Raw genomic sequence first — 21,466 nt, forward strand, 5'->3', positions numbered from 1 at the left:
AAATACCACGTGTACATACGAACTTGCTTCCCGAGACGCACCTGGGGTAGCTATCCAACACGGTGATAGGATGAGAGGGATGACAAGGAATATGTTAACGCGCCAGATGCTGACTGCCAACTGTAGTCTCCCCGCATGGACATACAGAAATATGATATATAAGTGCACCAAGCAACCCTTGGTAAAACAACATTAGGGGATGTTCTCGTGTTGTTTACACGGAACATAGTCTCATAAAGTAGGGGTTTAGCGTGGTAATCGCTCGGGATTGCTTTAGCGATTGAGACTCACGCGGTCAACGACCCACTGGAAATGATCACCGAAGGTCTGTGATCATCCATGGGACATTCACATTTCTTGCACATGTGAATTTACAGAGGAAACACATGTTGGCGAGGTGAAACGGATTGACGAATACACATTATTTAAGCCGCCAGTAGCTAATTATCCCCTACCTTGGTGGCAGCTCAGAGCAACGTTGTAGGTATACTAGTATATAAAAATATGTGTGTGTGCGTGCGTGCGTGCGTGCGTGCGTGCGTATGTGTGTGCGTGCGTGTTTGTATTGATGCCATTGTATACTGACACAAAATGAAAACGCAACTCTAACTGGAAGGACGCGCAAACGATTTGCTATGGCCATTTTGTCAACTATTACAAAAATTCGAATATGCGTTTTCAAAGCGTTTCAATATACATAGGCCTATAGTTTCGCTTACTGGTGATGAAGCTCAAACGTCGACGCCATGGAACAGAAGGCAGACGGATGCACCCCTTTTTTGGCCAGGCGTCTGTGCCATAAGTGACCTTTTGTATCTGGAAGTCGCCTTCTTCTTGAACAAGATAAAAGTGTGATTGTCAATACAGATATATGCTTACCGCCAAAAGACGCAAATACCATTCTTGTTGCTTAACATATGAAGATTAACTTATATTCAAGAGATATTAGATTGGTTCGATGCGCAAACGAACATATTTTGTGTGAACCGATGCCCATGAACGCATCACATGTGACGTCATAGATCCATGACTCGAGATGCACCATTTGTCTCGTGCAGGATTAGAGTGTAAAGTTTTGAAATCACGTGCAGCATATCGTGATAAGAATAAAGTCTCTCTGTGGTAACACTTGGCTGAGAACAAATGGTTTCCCTGAGACATGCATGAAGAAGGGTTCGTTACTTTCAGCCATACTTTGCAGTGGGTCGGTTACGACAGTTATGCTTGGATGTAAAGTTTGCATATCGTGAACGTTTATAGTAAGTTGTGGTCGATCTACACAAGTATTGTAAAATCAAATGACAAACTGCATTTCGATTTCGACTCTACATTCCGTGAGATTTGTGAGATATCTCGACTGATTTGTCTTTCATTAGACATCAGGGATGTATTTATTCTACTCAAAAGAAGTTAAGGACCACCGATTCTGTTATGTTACTACGGTTAATGTGTCATGGAACGCCAGATTAACTATTGTAATATGGAATAATCGGATGATCCTTAACATGGTTTAAGGAGTATAGATCCGTATGATATATATTACGTGTCATTTTGAGCTATTGCCCAAGAGCCTTATAAGAGCCTTATGTGACTGAGTGAGTATGGTTTAACGCCGCTTTTAGCAATATTCCAGCAATATCACGGCGGGGAACACCAGAAATGGGCTTCACACATTGTACCCATGTCGGGAATCGAACCCGGGACGAGTGAACGCTTTACCCACTCGGCTACCCGACCGAGCCGAGCCTTATGTGCAAGGCGATGTGCGTGAATGAGACATCGAGTTATGAAACCTTAATGTGAGTCACTGAGACACCTTGTGTACTTCGTCTTATTTCACGACGTTTCATGCAGGTCAGTGAGACCCCAAGAGACCCGTATCTGATATCACGGCGTTATGTAAGTGATTGATTATGGTCTAACGGCGCTTTTAGCAATATTACAGCCTGCTGCGGACACCAGAAATGGGCTTCACGCATTGTACCCATGTGGCGAACCCGGGTCTTCGGCGTGACGAACGGACGCTTTAACCACTAGGCTAGCCTAGTCAAAGCGACACATGGAGCGCCGTATCCCTAAATCACGGCGTTATGTGAGTCAATGAGACACCTAGAGCCCCGTATCTTATATCACGGCGTTATGTGGAGAGGCGAGGTGAAATGGCGTTTAACGTCACTTTCAAGATAATTACATTTATATAGCGACGTGCCTGCACGTGTTTGTGTGGCTGCTTGTATTAGTCAGGACTAATGCCGATTTTATAGTGCTAGCTCAAAGAGCTATGAATACCCCACTCAGACACAGTGTACTGACTCCGAGCCTACCAGTCCTTGTTTTGTCCCCTAATGCCGAACGCCAGGCATTGTAACAACAAGTACCATCTTTTAAGGTCTTATGGTTGACGCTACCGGGGATCGAACTCCGAACTCCCGCTTTCTAGGCGGACGCTCTACCACTAGACCACAGAGGCGGCCCTCGGTGTTATGTTATATTGAGAAACCTAAACCGGCGTTATATGGGTCACTGAGACACCTTGGACCCTGTGTCTGATATCACGGCGTTATGCGAGTCAATGAGACACCCAGAGCCCCGAAGCTGACATCAGGGCACGAAATGGGTCATGAGACACCTAGGGCCCGTATCTGATATCACAGCATTACATGGGTCATTGAGACACCTGGGGCCCCGTATCTGATACCACGGCATTATATGGGTTAATGAGACACCTACAGTCCCGTATCGAATATAACGGGATTATGTGAGTCAATAAGACACCTAGAGCCCCGTATCTGATATCACGGCGTTATATGGGTTAATGACACACCTAGAGTCCCGTATCTAATAAAACGGGATTATGTGAGTCAATGAGACACCTAGAGCCCCGTATCTGATATCACGGCGTAATATGGGCCAAGGAAACACATAAAGCCCCGTAACTGATATCACGGCGTTATGTAAGTTACCGAGACACATCGAGTCCCGAATCTGATATCACGGCATTATTCGAGTTACTGAGACACCTAGAGCCCCGTAACTTATATCACGGCATTATGTGAGTCACTGAGACACCTACGGCCCCGTAACTTATATCACGGCGTTGTGTAAGTTACTGAGACACCTAGAGTCCCGAATCTGATATCACGGCATTATTAGAGTCAATGAGACACCTAGAGCCCCGTATCTGATATCACGGCGTTGTGTAAGTTACTTAGACACCTAGAGCCCCGTAACTGATATCACGGCATTATTAGAGTCACTGAGACACATAGAGCCCCGTATCTGATATCACGGCATTATTCGAGTCAATGAGACACCTAGAGCCCCGTATCTGATATCACGTCGTGATGTAAGTTACTTAGACACCTAGATCCCCGTTACTGATATTCCGGCATTATGTGAGTCACTGAGACACCTAGAGCCCCGTATCTGATATCACGTCGTGATGTAAGTTACTTAGACACCTAGAGCCCCGTTACTGATATTACGGCATTATGTGAGTCAATGAGACACCTAGAGCCCCGTAACTGATATCACGCCGTTGTATGGGTTAATGACACCGAGCGCACTCCATCTCCTACCACGGCGATATGTGAGTCAGTGAGACAGAAGAGTCATATATTCCTAATTGCGGCGTCATGCAATTCAAAGAGACATCTGGGCGGTTGGGTAGCATAGTGGTCTAAGCGTTTGCCCGTCACGCCGAAGAATCAGGTTCGACTCCCCACATGGATACAATGTGTGAAGTCCATTTCTGGTGTCCCCCGTCGTGATATTGCTAAATGCCATACTCACTCACTCATTAACTCTCTCAAAGAGACATCTCGAACCGTTTCCAGCACTTCGTGTGAGACAGGTAGGACGATATATCTCACATAACGGTCTCAACGATACGTCCAGAGCCGTGTCGCTCACGTAACAACCTCAAGCGAGACAGATATATTGACAGGCCTTGTCTGTGTGACTCGGGTACGCTTAAGGTGTAAAGTTACCCCTAATCAAAGACGCTACACTGGCCTTCGACACGTTCAAATCATGGGATACTTTAGGGTTAATTATAGTTTAATGGAGTCAGTGGAGGATGATTAAGGGGCTTTCTTGCAGTGTTATTGTGAATTTGATGTTTCGTGTGAATTGACTATATCGGCCAGTGTGTATCGCCCAGTTGCCTTTGTCACCTGTGGCAAGTGTAACGACTTAATCACGCATGGCCACACAGACACACACAATCCCATCCCGCCGTTTTGTTCAGGGATAGGGATGGTAGGAAGTGGGGGTCCCTGTGGACGATCTGTCGCTTCCCCTTCACGGGAGTTCCTGAATGTTTTATTGAAATTAATCAATGAAATGTGTTTTTAGATGTGTCGGCCGCGAGAAGATGGCATGGCAGTAATGGGCGAGTCGGATCTGCAGGTATTCAGGACATTGTTGTGGTATTGGTAGATGAACGCAGAGAAAATAAATCCAAATAAATCTTTCTTCCCGGCAGAACTTCTGTCAACAAGGTCTCGCGAGGTGACGAACTGATCTCGCGTGGTTTTGAGAGAACATTGGTCTTCATGTTCGGAAGATGCTATTAGACATCCAAGGTTCCCCAAAGCGATCATGGCGCTTCAGCCGTCTTAAGTCAGTACGGGAGTACTGTCGTCTTGGTGCTAAGATCGCTTTGTAAGACAGAGCTAGGATCGTGACAAGCGCTACTGGCCACTCCGTGACCTACGACGTCACGCCACGATCAAACACGGCCACTAATAACATTGATATTGTAAATCAAACACACTATGGAAACAAGTACGAGAACACTTTACATTAACATCCCAACTCATAAATCTCGATCATGTGATGTTATTCTCAATGGTTTGCATAAGCAATGCTTCTCCATGTTTGTTCCCATCAATATACAATTATAGTCATCATATAAATATTGCAGATCAATATTTGTTCTTTTGGACATTAATATTAATTGATGGATTCTCGAGGACACAGGGGCAGTCGGGTAGCCTAGTGGTTAAAGTGTTCGCTCGTCGCGCCGAAGATCCGGGTTCGATACCCGACATGGATAAAATGTGTGAAGCCCATATCTGGTGTCCCCCGCCGTGATATGTTTTGAATATTGCTAAAAGGCAACGTTAAACCAAACTCACTCACTCACTCACTCACTCACTCGGGAACATAGGTGGCACAGTCGCCTTATGCACCGTTATTTGCTGTGTCTCTTTGAGGTGCAAGAAACATATGATTGTTGGTTCGAATCCCGGTTCGGCCTGATTATGTCTGCACCATACCAGTCCTCGTGGGTTTGCATGACTTGCATGACTCAGTGCTTCCTGATATGACTGAAATACGGTTAACCCAAACTCTGGAAGTACCGACCCGGGTGCCTAAACTCAACCAGAATTCGCAGATCGTTGGATCGATTTCCAGGTTAAACCTGTATTTGAATCTTGGTCTGTCAGCAACCGGACCGGTTTCAACTTGGTAAAGTCAAAATGTCAACGCCAGCGAAAAATTTGTCTCGACTGGGTTGAAACAGATTCCACTAGGCGCTAAAGGCAACGATAATGACTGTTATATGATCTCTACGACATCTTGGGGGTGGCCGTTTGCTGCCAACTAAAGAAATAACTGAAGTATTGTTCCCTTTAACTGAGTCCATTCATGTTCATGTTGTGTTATTTAAGCTGTTTAGAAATCACATATTCAAACGTTCTGCTAACATAAGATTTTTGTCCAATAATGCAGCGTTGGCCACTGCTGTGTACACCTAAACGTTGCCTTTGTTCCATAATTCTATCATTGAAAAGCAAATTATGCTGACATACGTTCCTGTAACAATTCACACAAAAAGAACAAGGTGACGAGCGATCCCGGTAAGCTAATATTGTGGTGTCTTGATGCCACAAAAGATAACACCAATATATGTACGGAAAACCAATCAACCACGTCTGATTAATAGTTTTCCTTAACAATGTTCCCTGTGATATATCAAGCTGTATCTACACGATAACACGCTAATAGCTGTGTATTCGGGGAAGTATAGGCCAAATGTGTCCAACAAGACACTCGCCTAGCATTGTTATACTCAATGACCTGCTGGTGAGATGTTCGTGAACAGAAGCATTAGCTGTGCTGGTACCCTCGACGCACTAGCAGGCTAGGCCCCATACTCACGTAATACCGCAACACGCCTGATTTGGTTCCCACCATACCGTTACCAATCCTTTAACATTCAGATGGTCTCATATCTACTGGAATTCTAAACTTGTCTGGAAGAGATTTATTTTGTTCTGAAGTCTTACTTAGATCGTTTATCACACGTTGGTTGGGTCAAGGGATGTCAAGGAGTTTTTTTTTGCTTGACATCGGACACTGAGTGAGTGAGGAGATCGTTCATTCGCCACGTGGGCCCTTTTTTTGTCAATCTGACGAGACTGGCGATCGGTAATAAGAAATTATTCCCATGCACTTTAATGAACTGACATGTATAATTATTAGTATTAGTGGTTGGTATTTTTTTATATTTTGTTTCTTTTTCGGTAGTATAAAGAAGTGCGTACTAAAGCGCATGAGTGAGTGAGTTTATTGCCTTGGAGGTAATTCAGCTATATCACAGCGTGTCAGCTTAATGTGGGAGGAAAGCCCGACGTGATACAGGTGTAAGAGGTTTACCACTTGGATGAACCCACAGGTAGAGTTGCTGACAAATCTAGAAATATAATCGGGGCGAATCGGACCAACGGTCATAGGTTTCTGGCGTCAAACAAGGGACGCAACTCTTCAAAGCGAATTGCCGCGCCTTAGACGCATGGGCCACCCGTACCCATATCAGGTTGATGTGTTAGGATAGCCCCAAAATGACGAAGGTTGAAAACGTTGACTTGGTTAAAACCACGAGCATCAGTTTGGAACTGACAGATCCCAGATCGTAATGGGGACGAACCTGGTATTCAAACCGATATCTAGCGGATCCAGATATTGCTAAGGGACGCAACTCTGCGCAAGTTTGAATTGCTAGAACTGGCCATCAAGTAAATAATTTGCTATAACCATAACAAAATGTACGAGTAAAAAGGATGGACTAGAAATCAACTTTGTATGACAAAGTCGGATACCAAAATTTCGGTTATAACGAATTAAAAACTAGAATGTTATAAATGTCATTATTGTTGTCGGTAACGGACCTCAGATATAACGAACATATGCTGACGGTTTCTTGAGGCCAGTATGACTGGAGTTAAGAGTTATCTGCAACCGTGAGTTTATAGAAGGTTTACCTAAGGTCTAATGGCTTGGGCTTATGGTTCTGAGTTCCAAGTATGCAATATTGTTGGACAAAAGAACACATTAACAGCTTGGCTTTTCTGCTAATATGTATCTGCACAATTTAGTTAACCCGGGGTAATAGAATGTATATATCTTTTCCGATTCACGAATTACAACTGTTTTTCGGTTCAGCGTATAAATGATCTAAGGGGTTGTCTTCCCGCATTTTTGTCGATAATGTCTACAGCGTAAGTTGTTAGCGAACTAAATAGGCCGGGTGTCCTGTCCCAAACTGGCAGTGTTCCATGAACTGTTCGCTACGACTGAAATGGTTTTATGACAACTATATCTCTACAGCTAGTTGTATATTGTTGTGTTGTATTGTGTCCTAACCCCTGTCATCCCCCTGATACAAGCAATGTCATGCTTCACATCCGACGAGTGTTTGTTTCCCAATTCATCACCAGGTGTCGCTGTGATGTTTTCGTCAACAGTGTCATATACCACTGGCTCGTTGTTGTTTCCAATCCTTCAATCTTGCTGGTATAATCTCAGAACGCTTTGTTTGTTCTTGTGTCATGAACAGCAACAGCGTATACTAAATCTCCATTTTTCTGGTAAGTGATTTCAGTAAGCAAACTGCATTACATTTGGGAATGTTGGCAGGGAGGCTCACCAAATAGCTAGACCTCAAGTTAAGAGGTTGGATGTCACGCATTAGTGTCTAATAGACACATTCCGAGCGGGGCGATCAAGGCATACACGTAAATAAAACCAATGCTGTGGAAGAAACGTTTCAATGTAAGCCTTGTTGAACAAAGGCGCTGAATACGTTTTCACACCTTCTATGGGTTATGATGCATACTTACACTGTGCACCTGCCCCATAGATGTGTGTCACCAGTACACCCGTGTAATATATATGTGTATACACCGAACACCCCTCTCTTGACGTTATATACACATGGGTGATATGTATGTATACACTACTCATCTGGATTGGATGTTATGTATATGTGTATACTGCACGCACATGGTTTACAGGATATGTATACAGAGACTGTATGGGTATTATGAGGTGAGGTGAAATGGGGTTTAACGTCACGTCGCACTTATATAGCGACGTGTGTGTGCGTGCGCGCGTGTGTGTGCGTGCGTGCGTTCGTGTTTGCGTTCGTGCGTGCGTGCGTTTGTGTGTGTGTGTGTGTGTGTGTGCGTGCGTGCGTGCGTGCGTGCGTGCGTGCGTGCGTGCTTGTACAAGTTCCGACCAATGCCGGTTTTATAGTGCTAGCCCACTGAGATACAACGCCGCAGTTTAACATGGATACCCCACTCAGACAGAGTACACTGACTCCGAGCCGACCAGACCTTGTTTTAGCCCGTAATGCCGAGCGCCAGACAGGGTAACAACAAGTACCATATTTTAACGTATTTTGGTATGACACGGCCGGGGATCGAACCCCGAACCTTCGTCTTTCCGGGCTGACGCTCTACCACAAGAACACGAGGGCGGTCTCTGGGTATTATGTGTGTATGTTTACTGTAACACTGAATTTTAAGTATCTTAATGTACTCTAACATGTCCTTTATGCTTACAAAATAACCGACGAGGTGGAGTTGTTTATCGCACAATAAAACACTACAGGGAGAATAAACCATAATGGGCGCAGACCCAAATGGTGTATTCTCCCTGCTGTGTTTTATTGTACGATAAACAACGATCACGAGTCGTTTATTTCTTATATGAGATATTAACATTATGTACAGACTCTTTAAGGATGTTGATCATATGTATAAGCTTTAAAAACATTTACCCAAATTTTAAAAATGATGACTCCCTGAATAGAATCCGACCTCGGAAATGTCGGACAAGTCCATTGAACGATCAGGTGGGTTAAGTTTGGTATTTCCCGCATATTTCACAATCCCCATGTCGATTATTTTCTCCTAATACCGATTGTCATATCTCTTCCACTTTGGGATGCGATCGAGCGACCACTGCGTATATCTGCGTTGGGGAACGGTACATCTATGGGGAACAACTCTCCAGACACTTCCTTCTCGAAAATAACGTCGTCCAAACGAGGGTGTTATGTGTGTATGCTGTACACCTGAGTGTCATTTGTGTATGCTGTACACCTGAGTGTTATATGTGTGTATGCTGTACACCTGAGTGTTATATGTGTGTATGCTGTACACCTGGGTGTTATGTGTGTATGCTGTACACCTGGGTGTTATGTGTATGCTGTACACCTGGGTGTTATGTGTGTATGCTGTACACCTGGGTGTTATGTGTTCATGCTGTACACCTGGGTGTTATGTGTGTAGGCTGTACACCTGAGTGTAATGTGTGTATGGTGTACACCTGAGTGTTATATGTGTGTATGCTGTACACCTGGGTGTATGTGTGTATGCTGTACACCTGAGTGTCATTTGTGTATGCTGTACACCTGGGTGTTATGTGTGTATGCTGTACACCTGGGTGTTATGTGTGTATGCTGTACACCTGGGTGTTATGTGTGTATGCTGTACACCTGAGTGTTATATATGTGTATGCTGTACACCTGGGTGTTATGTGTGTATGGTGTACACCTGAGTGTTATATGTGTGTATGCTGTACACCAGGGTGTATGTGTGTATGCTGTACACCTGGGGGTATGTGTGTATGCTGTACACCTGAGTGTTATGTGTGTATGCTGTACACCTGGGTGTTATGTGTGTGTATGCAGTACACCTGGGTGTTATTTGTGTATGCTGTACACCTGGGTGTTATGTGTGTATGATGTACACCTGGGTGTTATTTGTGTATGCTGTACAACTGAGTGTTATATGTGTGTATGCTGTACACATGGGTGTTATGTGTGTATGCTGTACACCTGGGTGTTATTTGTGTATGCTGTACACCTGGGTGTTATGTGTGTATGCTGTACACCTGAGTGTTATATGTGTGTATGCTGTACACCTGAGTGTTATTTGTGTATGCTATACACCTGAGCGTTATTTGTGTATGGTGTACACCTGAGTGTTATTTGTGTATGCTGTACACCTGAGCGTTATGTGTGTGTGTGCTGTACACCTGAGCGTTATGTGTGTGTATTCTGTACACCTGGGTGTTATGTGTATATGCTGTACACCTGAGCGTTATGTGTGTATGCTGTACACCTTGGTGGTATGTGTGTATGCTGTACACCTGAGAGTTATTTGTGTAAGCTGTACACCTGGGTGTTATGTGTTCATGCTATACACCTGGGTGTTATGTGTGTATGCTGTACACCTGGGTGTTATGTGTGTATGCTCTACACCTGGGTGTTATGTGTGTATGCTGTACACCTGGGTGTTATGTGTGTATGCTATACACCTGGGTGTTATGTGTGTATGCTGTACACCTGGGTGTTATGTGTGTATGCTGTACACCTGGGTGTTATGTGTGTATGCTATACACCTGGGTGTTATGTGTGTATGCTGTACACCTGGGTGTTATGTGTGTATGCTATACACCTGGGTGTTATGTGTGTATGCTGTACACCTGGGTGTTATGTGTGTATGCTGTACACCTGGGTGTTATGTGTGTATGCTGTACACCTGGGTGTATGTGTGTATGCTGTACACCTGGGTGTTATGTGTGTATGCTGTACACCTGAGTGTAATGTGTGTATGCTGTACACCTGAGTGTTATATGTGTGTATGCTGTACACCTGGGTGTATGTGTGTATGCTGTACACCTGAGTGTCATTTGTGTATGCTGTACACCTGAGTGTTATATATGTGTATGCTGTACACCTGGGTGTTATGTGTGTATGCTGTACACCTGGGTGTTATGTGTGTATGCTGTACACCTGGGTGTTATGTGTGTGTATGCTGTACACCTTGGTGTTATGTGTGTATGCTGTACACCTGGGTGTTATGTGTGTATGCTGTACACCTGGGTGTTATGTGTGTGTATGCTGTACACCTTGGTGTTATTTGTGTGTATGCTGTACACCTGGGTGTTATGTGTGTATGCTGTACACCTGGGTGTTATTTGTGTATGCTGTACACCTGAGTGTTATATGTGTGTATGCTGTACACCTGGGTGTTATGTGTGTATGCTGTACACCTGGGTGTTATTTGTGTATGCTGTACACCTGGGTGTTATTTGTGTATGCTGTACACCTGAGTGTTATATGTGTGTATGCTGTACACCTGAGTGTTATTTGTGTATGCTGTACACCTGAGCGTTATTTGTGTATGGTGTACACCTGAGTGTTATTTGTGTGTGCTGTACACCTGAGCGTTATGTGTGTGTATGCTGTACACCTGGGTGTTATGTGTATATGCTGTACACCTGAGCGGTATGTGTGTATGCTGTACACCTGGGTGTTATGTGTGTATGTTGTACACCTGGGCCTTATGTGTGTATGCTATACACCTGAGAGTTATTTGTGTAAGCTGTACACCTGGGTGTTATGTGTTCATTCTATACACCTGGGTGTTATGTGTGTATGCTGTACACCAGGGTGTATGTGTGTATGCTGTACACCTGGGTGTTATATGTGTATGCTGTACACCTGGGTGTTATGTGTGTATGCTGTACACCTGAGTGTCAAGTGTGTATGTTGTACACCTTGGTTTTATATGTGTGCATGCTATACACCTGGGTGTTATGTGTGTATATTAGTACTTATTGTTATTATGTGTGTATGGTGTAGACCTGAGTGTTATATATGTGTATGCTGTACAACTGGGTGTTACATGTGTACACCTGAGTGTTATGTGTGTATGCTTACACACGGTCGTTATGCGTGTATATTCACTGTACACCTTGGTGTTATGAATAGATATTCAATGTACGTCTTGTTATGCGTGCATGTACACGTGTGTATTATGACTTTGTATACACTGAACTCATGTGTGTTACTTGTATACACTGTATACCTCGTTGGTATGAATAATACTATGACTATGTAGACATGACGATTATGAATATGTATACAATGCCCTCATGTGTGTGACTTTTATGCACTGTATACCTCGGTGGTATGAGTATATATATATACTCTATGACTATGTAGACATGTCGATTATGACTATGTATACACCGCACTCTTGCGTATGACTTTTATACACTGTATACCTCGGTGGTATGAGTATATATATATATACTCTATGACTATGTAGACATGTCGATTATGACTATGTATACACTGCACTCTTGCGTATGACTTTTATACACTGTATACATCGGTGGTATGAGTATATATATATACTCTATGACTATGTAGACATGTCGATTATGACTATGTATACACCGCACTCTTGCGTATGACTTTTATACACTGTATACCTCGGTGGTATGAGTATATATATATATACTCTATGACTATGTAGACATGTCGATTATGACTATGTATACACTGCACTCTTGCGTATGACTTTTATACACTGTATACCTCGGTGGTATGAGTATATATATATACTCTATGACTATGTAGACATGTCGATTATGACTATGTATACACTGCACTCTTGCGTATGACTTTTATACACTGTATACCTCGGTGGTATGAGTATATATATATACTCTATGACTATGTAGACATGTCGATTATGACTATGTATACACCGCACTCTTGCGTATGACTTTTATACACTGTATACCTCGGTGGTATGAGTATATATATATACTCTATGACTATGTAGACACGTCGATTATGACTATGTATACACCGCACTCTTGCGTATGACTTTTATACACTGTATACCTCGGTGGTATGAGTATATATATATACTCTATGACTATGTAGACATGTCGATTATGACTATGTATACACTGCACTCTTGCGTATGACTTTTATACACTGTATACCTCGGTGGTATGAGTATATATATATACTCTATGACTATGTAGACATGTCGATTATGACTATGTATACACTGCACTCTTGCGTATGACTTTTATACACTGTAAACCTCGGTGGTATGAGTATATATATATACTCTATGACTATGTAGACATGTCGATTATGACTATGTATACAATGCCCTCATGTGTGTGACTTTTATGCACTGTAAACCTCGGTGGTATGAGTATATATATATACTCTATGACTATGTAGACATGTCGATTATGACTATGTATACACTGCACTCTTGCGTATGACTTTTATACACTGTATACCTCGGTGGTATGAGTATATATATATATACTCTATGACTATGTAAACATGTCGATTATGACTATGTATACACTGCACTCTTGCGTATGACTTTTATACACTGTATACCTCGGTGGTATGAGTATATATATATACTCTATGACTATGTAGACATGTCGATTATGACTATGTATACACTGCACTCTTGCGTATGACTTTTATACACTGTAAACCTCGGTGGTATGAGTATATATATATACTCTATGACTATGTAGACATGTCGATTATGACTATGTATACAATGCCCTCATGCGTATGACTTTTATACACTGTAAACCTCGGTGGTATGAGTATATATATATACTCTATGACTATGTAGACATGTCGATTATGACTATGTATACAATGCCCTCATGTGTGTGACTTTTATGCACTGTATACCTCGGTGGTATGAGTATATATACACTATGACTATGTAGACATGTCGATTATGACTATGTATACAATGCCCTCATGTGTGTGACTTTTATGCACTGTATACCTCGGTGGTATGAGTATATATACACTACGACTATGTAGACATGTCGATTTTGAATATTTATACACTGCACTCATGTGTGTGTAGACTTCGTATAAAGAGCAGGGGAAACATGAAGGGAAATATCTAGAAGATAAGGTCGTGGTGCATGTGATGTTATCATGGGATGCTATAAAACCCATAACAGCCGCTGTATCCGACATGAATGAATCCGATGGAGATTAAGGAGGAAGAAAGCATATCAAACCTTCAACAGTATCTGATGCGGCTTACAATGCTACTCGACCATAACCTTTGAACGAGCTTCAAAGGCTCTCTATATTAACTTCTTCTTCCCAAATATTTAGCAATCAGATCAAATTACGGCTGAAGGATTGCCAGAACTCTTTTTTCTAATATATGCCTGCAAAGAAATTAAATTCAAATACCGTAGCAGTTAGGCATTAATTGGTTATTCTACTTTCATGTGCCGCCATCCTGTCATATCTTTGTACCGGCATCATATGGGCATGAACATGTTCGGGACTTTGTGAACCAGACAATGGCGACATGCTGATCAAGGGATTTCATCAATCTGTACAGTGCGTACTGTCACTAAGTTCCTGTTCGTATAAAGGACATCATTAATATAACTGCATAGCATCTGTATGGCTTTTGCGCTTTTGTAATTTCTTGACGGAACAAGATGACCGGGTTGTTTTGAGAGGGCAGGGAGTGGGGATAGTTGAAGGTACAGGTCTTAGGAGTAGGTGATTGGTAGGGCAACTTCGATGGTTGAGGGTGTTGTTGGAGAGGGTAGAAGTGGATGCGGGTACACTTTGTGGGGAGTAGGTGAAGGTCAGGGCGACTTCGATAGTTGAGGGTGTTGTTGGAGAGGGTGAGGGTGAGGGTGGGTGAGGGTACATGTGGAGAGTAGGTGAAGGTTGGGGCGACTTTAATAGTTGAGGGTGTTGTTGGAGAGGGTGTTGTTGGAGAGGGTGGGGGTGGGTGAGGGTACATGTGGAGAGTAGGTGAAGGTTAGGGCGACTTTGATAGTTGAGGGTGTTGTTGGAGAGGGTGAGGGTGAGGGTGGGTGAGGGTACATGTGGAGAGTAGGTGAAGGTTGGGGCGACTTTAATAGTTGAGGGTGTTGTTGGAGAGGGTGTTGTTGGAGAGGGTGGGGGTGGGTGAGGGTACATGTGGAGAGTAGGTGAAGGTTAGGGCGACTTTGATAGTTGAGGGTGTTGTTGGAGAGGGTAGAGATTGGTGAGGGTACATGTAGAGAGTAGGTGAAGGTCAAGGTGACTTCGATAGTTGAGGGTGTTGTTGGAGAGGGTGAGGGTGAGGGTGGGTGAGGGTACATGTGGAGAGTAGGTGAAGGTTGGGGCGACTTTAATAGTTGAGGGTGTTGTTTGAGAGGGTAGAGATGGGTGAGGGTACATGTAGAGAGTAGGTGAAGGTCAAGGTGACTTCGATAGTTGGGGGTGTTGTTGGAGAGGGTGAGGGTGGGGGTGGTGGTGGGTGAGGGTACATGTGGAGAGTAGGTGAAGGTTAGGGCGACTTTAATAGTTGAGGGTGTTGTTGGAGAGGGTGTTGTTGGAGAGGGTGTTGTTGGAGAGGGTGAGGGTGAGGGTGGGTGAGGGTACATGTGGAGAGTAGGTGAAGGTTAGGGCGACTTTGATAGTTGAGGGTGTTGTTGGAGAGGGTAGAGATTGGTGAGGGTACATGTAGAGAGTAGGTGAAGGTCAAGGTGACTTCGATAGTTGAGGGTGTTGTTGGAGAGGGTGAGGGTGGGGCTGGGTGAGGGTACATGTTGAGAGTAGGTGAAGGTTGGGGTGACTTTGATAGTTGAGGGTGTTGTTGGAGAGGGTGTTGTTGGAGAGGGTGTTGTTGGAGAGGTGAGGGTGGGGGTGGGGGTGGGTGAGGGTACATGTGGAGAGTAGGTGAAGGTTAGGGTGACTTTGATAGTTGAGGGTGTTGTTGGAGAGGGTGGGGGTGGATGAGGGTACAGATTCCGGGGAGAAGATGATGGGTAGGGCGACTTCGAAAGTCGAGGGTGTTTTTGGAGAGGGTAGGGGTTGCAGAGGACGTGGGGAGTAGGTGAAGGTTAGGGCGAGGGTGTTGTTAGAGAGGATACAGGTTTGAGGGAGTAGGTGAGTAGGGCAACTGTGTTAGTGAGGGTGTTGTTTGAGAGGTTAGGGTGGCGCGTATAACTGAAGCAGCTCAAGAAGATGATAATAGCTGATGATTCTGCTTGAGAAGCCAGGGTAACGGGGATGATCGAGAGCAAGTTGATGGGTGATGGGGTGATGGAAATGGGGAGGTTGGGGCGACAGGTAAAGCTGTCGCAGAGCAAATTGAGGGGGATAGGGCTAGGATGATGTCAATGGGTTGGCAAGAATAACGTGAGGGGCAAAAGTGGGGCTTTATCAGAGAGTCATACGAGGTGCAAGGTTGGCGTTCAGATGAAAATCCCAACCTTGTTCAAGAGCACCTCTGACTCTGCTACAACGGTATGTAAACAGAAATGCTAAAGCTTGGTCGAAAAAAGATTACCCCAAAAGAAGAAACCAATTTATAAATGTAAGCTTAGAACGTTTGCCTAATACTAAACATAAAGGCGACTTCAATGTAAACAGGAAGATTCGTATCTTCATCATATCTTACTTTCTCATGCTTTAATCTATATACGTGACTGTTTATTGTGTCAGCAGTCATAATAAGAACCTATATATGGCCTACACCACCCAATCACCTCTACTATCTACTTGATAGGCTGTATTGTTAACATCACTTGAACTGTACTTATCGCCTTAGCATTTATCAACAGTCGAGAGGGAAACGGACACGATTACAGCGAAGCGTTTGTTGACAAGCATAATGGAAACTTGTCATTACAATACCAGCTATTGTTTTAAGGCTGGCTGTGATAACCGTCTCGTCTCTTGACTTGCCTGTCTGCTGACTGCCTTTGTCACTTGAAGGTCAGAGAACGTCATCAATCCACGACACAGCCGCGCTCTCTTCCTTCTATCGCAGATGTGGGCGGGCGTCCAGGAAAACGGCCGACTTTTTTAACTTGCCGCATGTCTACATAATCACTGATGTAATAATACTCAATGACATTCACTTAAAGGGTCAATTCTTGACACATAAGGACTTCAGACATCAGACTTGTCGAAATCAATGTAAATGATGTGAGGAAGATAATTTATGGATGTCAACTTCTTTATTATGAGGACCGCAACGTTTCGGAGTATATGCTTACTGCTTCATAAGGATAAATAATTTGACATCCTTAAATTATCTTCCTCACATCATTTACATTGATTTCGACAAGTCTGATGTCTGAAGTTTGAAATGTGGTATCTGGATTTGGTATTTGGAGTCTCTAGTCTTGAGTCTTAGGCCTTGAGTCAGAGGTCTGGAGTCTAGATCTGGAAACTGAAGTCTTGAGTCTGGGGTCTACGATTACTCGTGTTACAGCTTACAATTTACCATACATTTTTTAAAATTAATAAACCAATGTTTCTATTTGCGGTGAACATATGTTTTGCTGAGACACCACATTTCTCACGCTTAAGTGATAACACTTGTATTTGGGATCTTTATCGAGGACTCAATATATTGAATCTGTGATTTTGCAGCTTGAAGAAAACTCAAGTAAGCCGTTATTTGAAAAATAGTTCATCTTGCCTCTCAGAGACTGATGGGGGCACGGGTGGCCCAGGTGTCTAAGGCGCCGCGATTCGTTGTGCAGAGTTGCATCCCTTGGGCACGCCAGAAACCTATAATTGTGAGTTCAAATCCCAGTTTGCCCCGATTATGTTTCTAGGTTTGTCAGCACCATATCCATGCTCGTGGGTTTCACCGAAGTGGTAAACGTCTGAGACCTGCATCACTTCGGGCTTTCCTCCCACATTAAGTTGACACATATAACTGGAATACTGTTAAAAGCGGCGTTAAACCCAACTCACTCACTCACTCAGAGATTGATGATTAGTTTGTAGTATTACTACATGTGATAGAGTCAGTGAGTTTGGTTCAACGCCGCTATTAACAGTATTCCAGGTATATCACAGCGTGTCAGACTTAATGTGACAGGAAAGCCCGAATATGATGCTGGTCTCAGACATTTGCTACTTCGGTGAAACCCACAAGTCTAGAAACATAATCGGGGCATACCGGGATTCGAACCAACAATCCAAGGTTTCTAGCAAAGTGAACTAAGTGCTATGTTATCCCTTTAACTGTTATTGCATATTAGCAATCAGGGATATATATGGTGATGTATTGACGCTGACTAGTGTGATAGTAGGGATATATTTACAGGTTTATTATGAAAAAAACGTTGCTATACTAAACAACATATTATATTGAGGCGATTTTGAAGAATTATGGATGCAGTAATGGGTTTCCAGAATTATCAGGACCAACCATTACTAGAATTAGACCCAGCATGATAACAAGCTTCGATATGCAAATAACAAACAGCCAAAACATGCATAACAATTAAGTTATAGGCAAAATAGACTTCTGAAAGGAAAATTAGCGGCCATGTTGGAAACTATGGCGGCCATCTTTAATTTTCGGTGGCTAACATTTGTTTTCTTCTTGCTTACCCCAAGGCGACTGTGCTTGTATCGTCCTTTGAACAATTACAGTTATACCTGTTATCTGCTCCACCATAGGTGAAGAAGGTAGATGGTTATCTTTGATTCTTCTGATACCCTGCTATTCACCATGATTGCCACTCCTAGTTCTCTCTTGTGGCGGTTGGGTAGCCTAATGGTTAAAGTCTCGAGTTCGATTCCCCACATGGGTCGAGTGTGTGAAGCCCATTTCTGGTTTCCCCCGCCGTGATATTGCTGGAATATTGCTAAAAGCGGCGTTAAACTCTAATCACTAACTCACTCACTCCTAGCTCTCAGCTTGCTAATTCTTTTCGAATGATGTAATGTTTAGATCATTAAACATTTATAGCAGAAATTCTGCCAGGTTGTTGGAACTTTTTAAGGATTGTATGAGGGTTAATGTTCATTCTGTCATTCATTAGGTCATAAACAAATAAATAAATTACAGACGGGAGGTGGTGGGGTAGCCTAATGGTTAAAGCGTTCGCTCGTCACGCCGAAGAACCGAGTTCGATTCCCACATTGGTTTAAATGTGTAAAGCCAATGTTCCCAGCCACGATATTGCTGGAATATTGCTGAAAAAGCCATATACTTAAACCATACTCACTCACTCACTCGCTCACTCACTAACTCATGCAAAAACTATATAGCTTTACTGAAGAAAGTGAGGGTTCACTGGATCCGTCAAGTTTCCTGATAAGAAATTCAATATAATTTTATTATACAAAACAAACATGGAAATACTTCACATTGATTTAGTTGTCTTTGAATTTCACTGTCTGTTGTTAGAGCTGAGTATCAATTCAATAGGCTTCACGTGAGTGAGTGAGTTGGGTTCTAAGGTCGCTTTGGACAGTATTGCCGTTGCATCACAGCATGTTAGCTTACTGTGAGAGGATAACCCGAGGTGAGGCAGGTGTCAGACGTTTACCACTTCGGTAAAACCAACGAGTACGTTATGGTGCTGACAAACCTAATAAACAAAATCGGGGAGAACCGGGATTCGAACCCACAATAATAGGTTTGGGGCGTGCCGAAGGGACGCAACTCCGTCAGCGAATTTCGACACCCGTTCCAATGTACACATTGTTTCATAAAAAATACTACGTCGTGTATTCATTACTTGCGCCAAGTGATAGATAAATTACAATGACAACACGAATTCCATGCTTCGTTCCAAAACGGACCGCCTCCGTGGTCTAGAGGTAGAGCGTCCGCCCGGAGAGCGTAAGGTCCGGGGTTCGCTCCCCGGCCGCGTCATACCACAAGACGTTAAAAGATGGTACTTGTTGTTAACCTGTCTGGCGCTCGGCATTAAGGGGCTAAAACAAGGACTGGTCGGCTCGGAGTCAGTGTACTGTGTCTGAGTAGGGTATTCATGTTAAACTGCGGCATGGTATCTCAGTGGGCTAGAACTAGAAATCGGCATCAGCCCGGACTAACACAAACACACACACGTACATGCACGGTGCTATATAAGTGCAATAATCTTGAACGCCACGTTAAACCCCATTTAACCTCACCTCACCTCGTTCCCAAACCTCCACTGCAGCCCGTGTGACATAAATTATCCTAGCGCGTCATGAACCATAACGAATAAATAATAATGATAATGATAATGATAATTCTACTTTATTAGCTCATATATAAAAGAGGTTTAAAGTACACCTTTCTCCAAAGGTATTTATTTCGCCCTGTAACAAATACTGGAAGAATCGGTAAACTCCAACGCTCTGTAACACATGTATCATCGACTATCTGTGGTTGTCTCGAAAAGATGTTCGTCGTGGTCTGATAATTTGACTGATATGGAAAAAAAAGAAGAAACACCCCATTTCATATTCATAATTCACACGGTCAAACTGTCAAATCCTTTGTGGCGTGAATTCATGACTTGGACGGGCAGTGGTAACATACCCGGAGGATATGGGCCGATATAACAAATGGGTAAAGTTAGAAGATAAACATTAGTATATTGCGATTAGACATAAGTGATAATTTATGGTGACAAAGTTATTATTGACGAAAACATCTTCAAAGGGAGTTCATCCCTGTGCAATTGCTTTGAGGTACTCAAGAGAAGAGGCGATATCTCCCGATCTGAGCTGCGATGACATTATGGGGACCTGGTCCGCACCGTTTTTCTAGCTTAACAGTTGTAGAAATCTGTTATTAAGGTATCTTCCGGTCGTATATCATTCCCAGGGAGACAGGTACGGATGAATGTGGCCGAATAAAACTCATATGTATGAAGCCAAGTCATATTTCACTTTTTGAAAACAGTTTTATTTAGTGATGATTTTCTCGTTCAACGATATCACGGGCCAATCTAATGAGATGCGTCAAACGTGACTGAGGCGTAACGTTTGTACGCAGGACACATTTATCAGGTCCATCTCCTAGGGGGCGCTGCGTACACGGTTTGCTTTTCGCAACATTATTAGTTTTTGATAAAGTCCGAGTGACACACTGGTTCTCAGAAACACCTGTTAACGAGCAGCCAAACACTGCCTGTAAACTTAGCACGTTCAACAGGGCCAGCTACCTGACAGATTTTAAAGAAAGTGATTTGCTTCTCTGGAGCTAGTGTGCAAAGCCTGATGGTGGCAGTGTGCAAATCCCCGCTAGGCGAGTGTTGGGCAAGTCGGCTTTGGGGCGCTCATAAACACTGTAACCGTCACTGTAATATTTGGGCCTCGTCTCCATCCCATGCCTACATAGAGTCGTGACTTTTGGCCGTTTTAACATGGCGGGAAATTATGTCATTCCCTTCACCTCACGTATGATGACGTCACTGGAGGTCACGCACAATGTTTATCAATACTGCAAACTTGGACGGCTATTTCCATACTCCCACGCCGCTCTCGTCACCAGCAGTGACAACATAGCCGGCTACGATCTTACTTAACCTTCGACATGCC

The sequence above is a fragment of the Haliotis cracherodii genome, unplaced genomic scaffold, assembly GCF_022045235.1.
Source record: "Haliotis cracherodii isolate W230 unplaced genomic scaffold, xgHalCrac1.p SCAF_9, whole genome shotgun sequence".
NCBI classification, from domain to species: Eukaryota; Metazoa; Mollusca; class Gastropoda; order Lepetellida; family Haliotidae; genus Haliotis; species Haliotis cracherodii.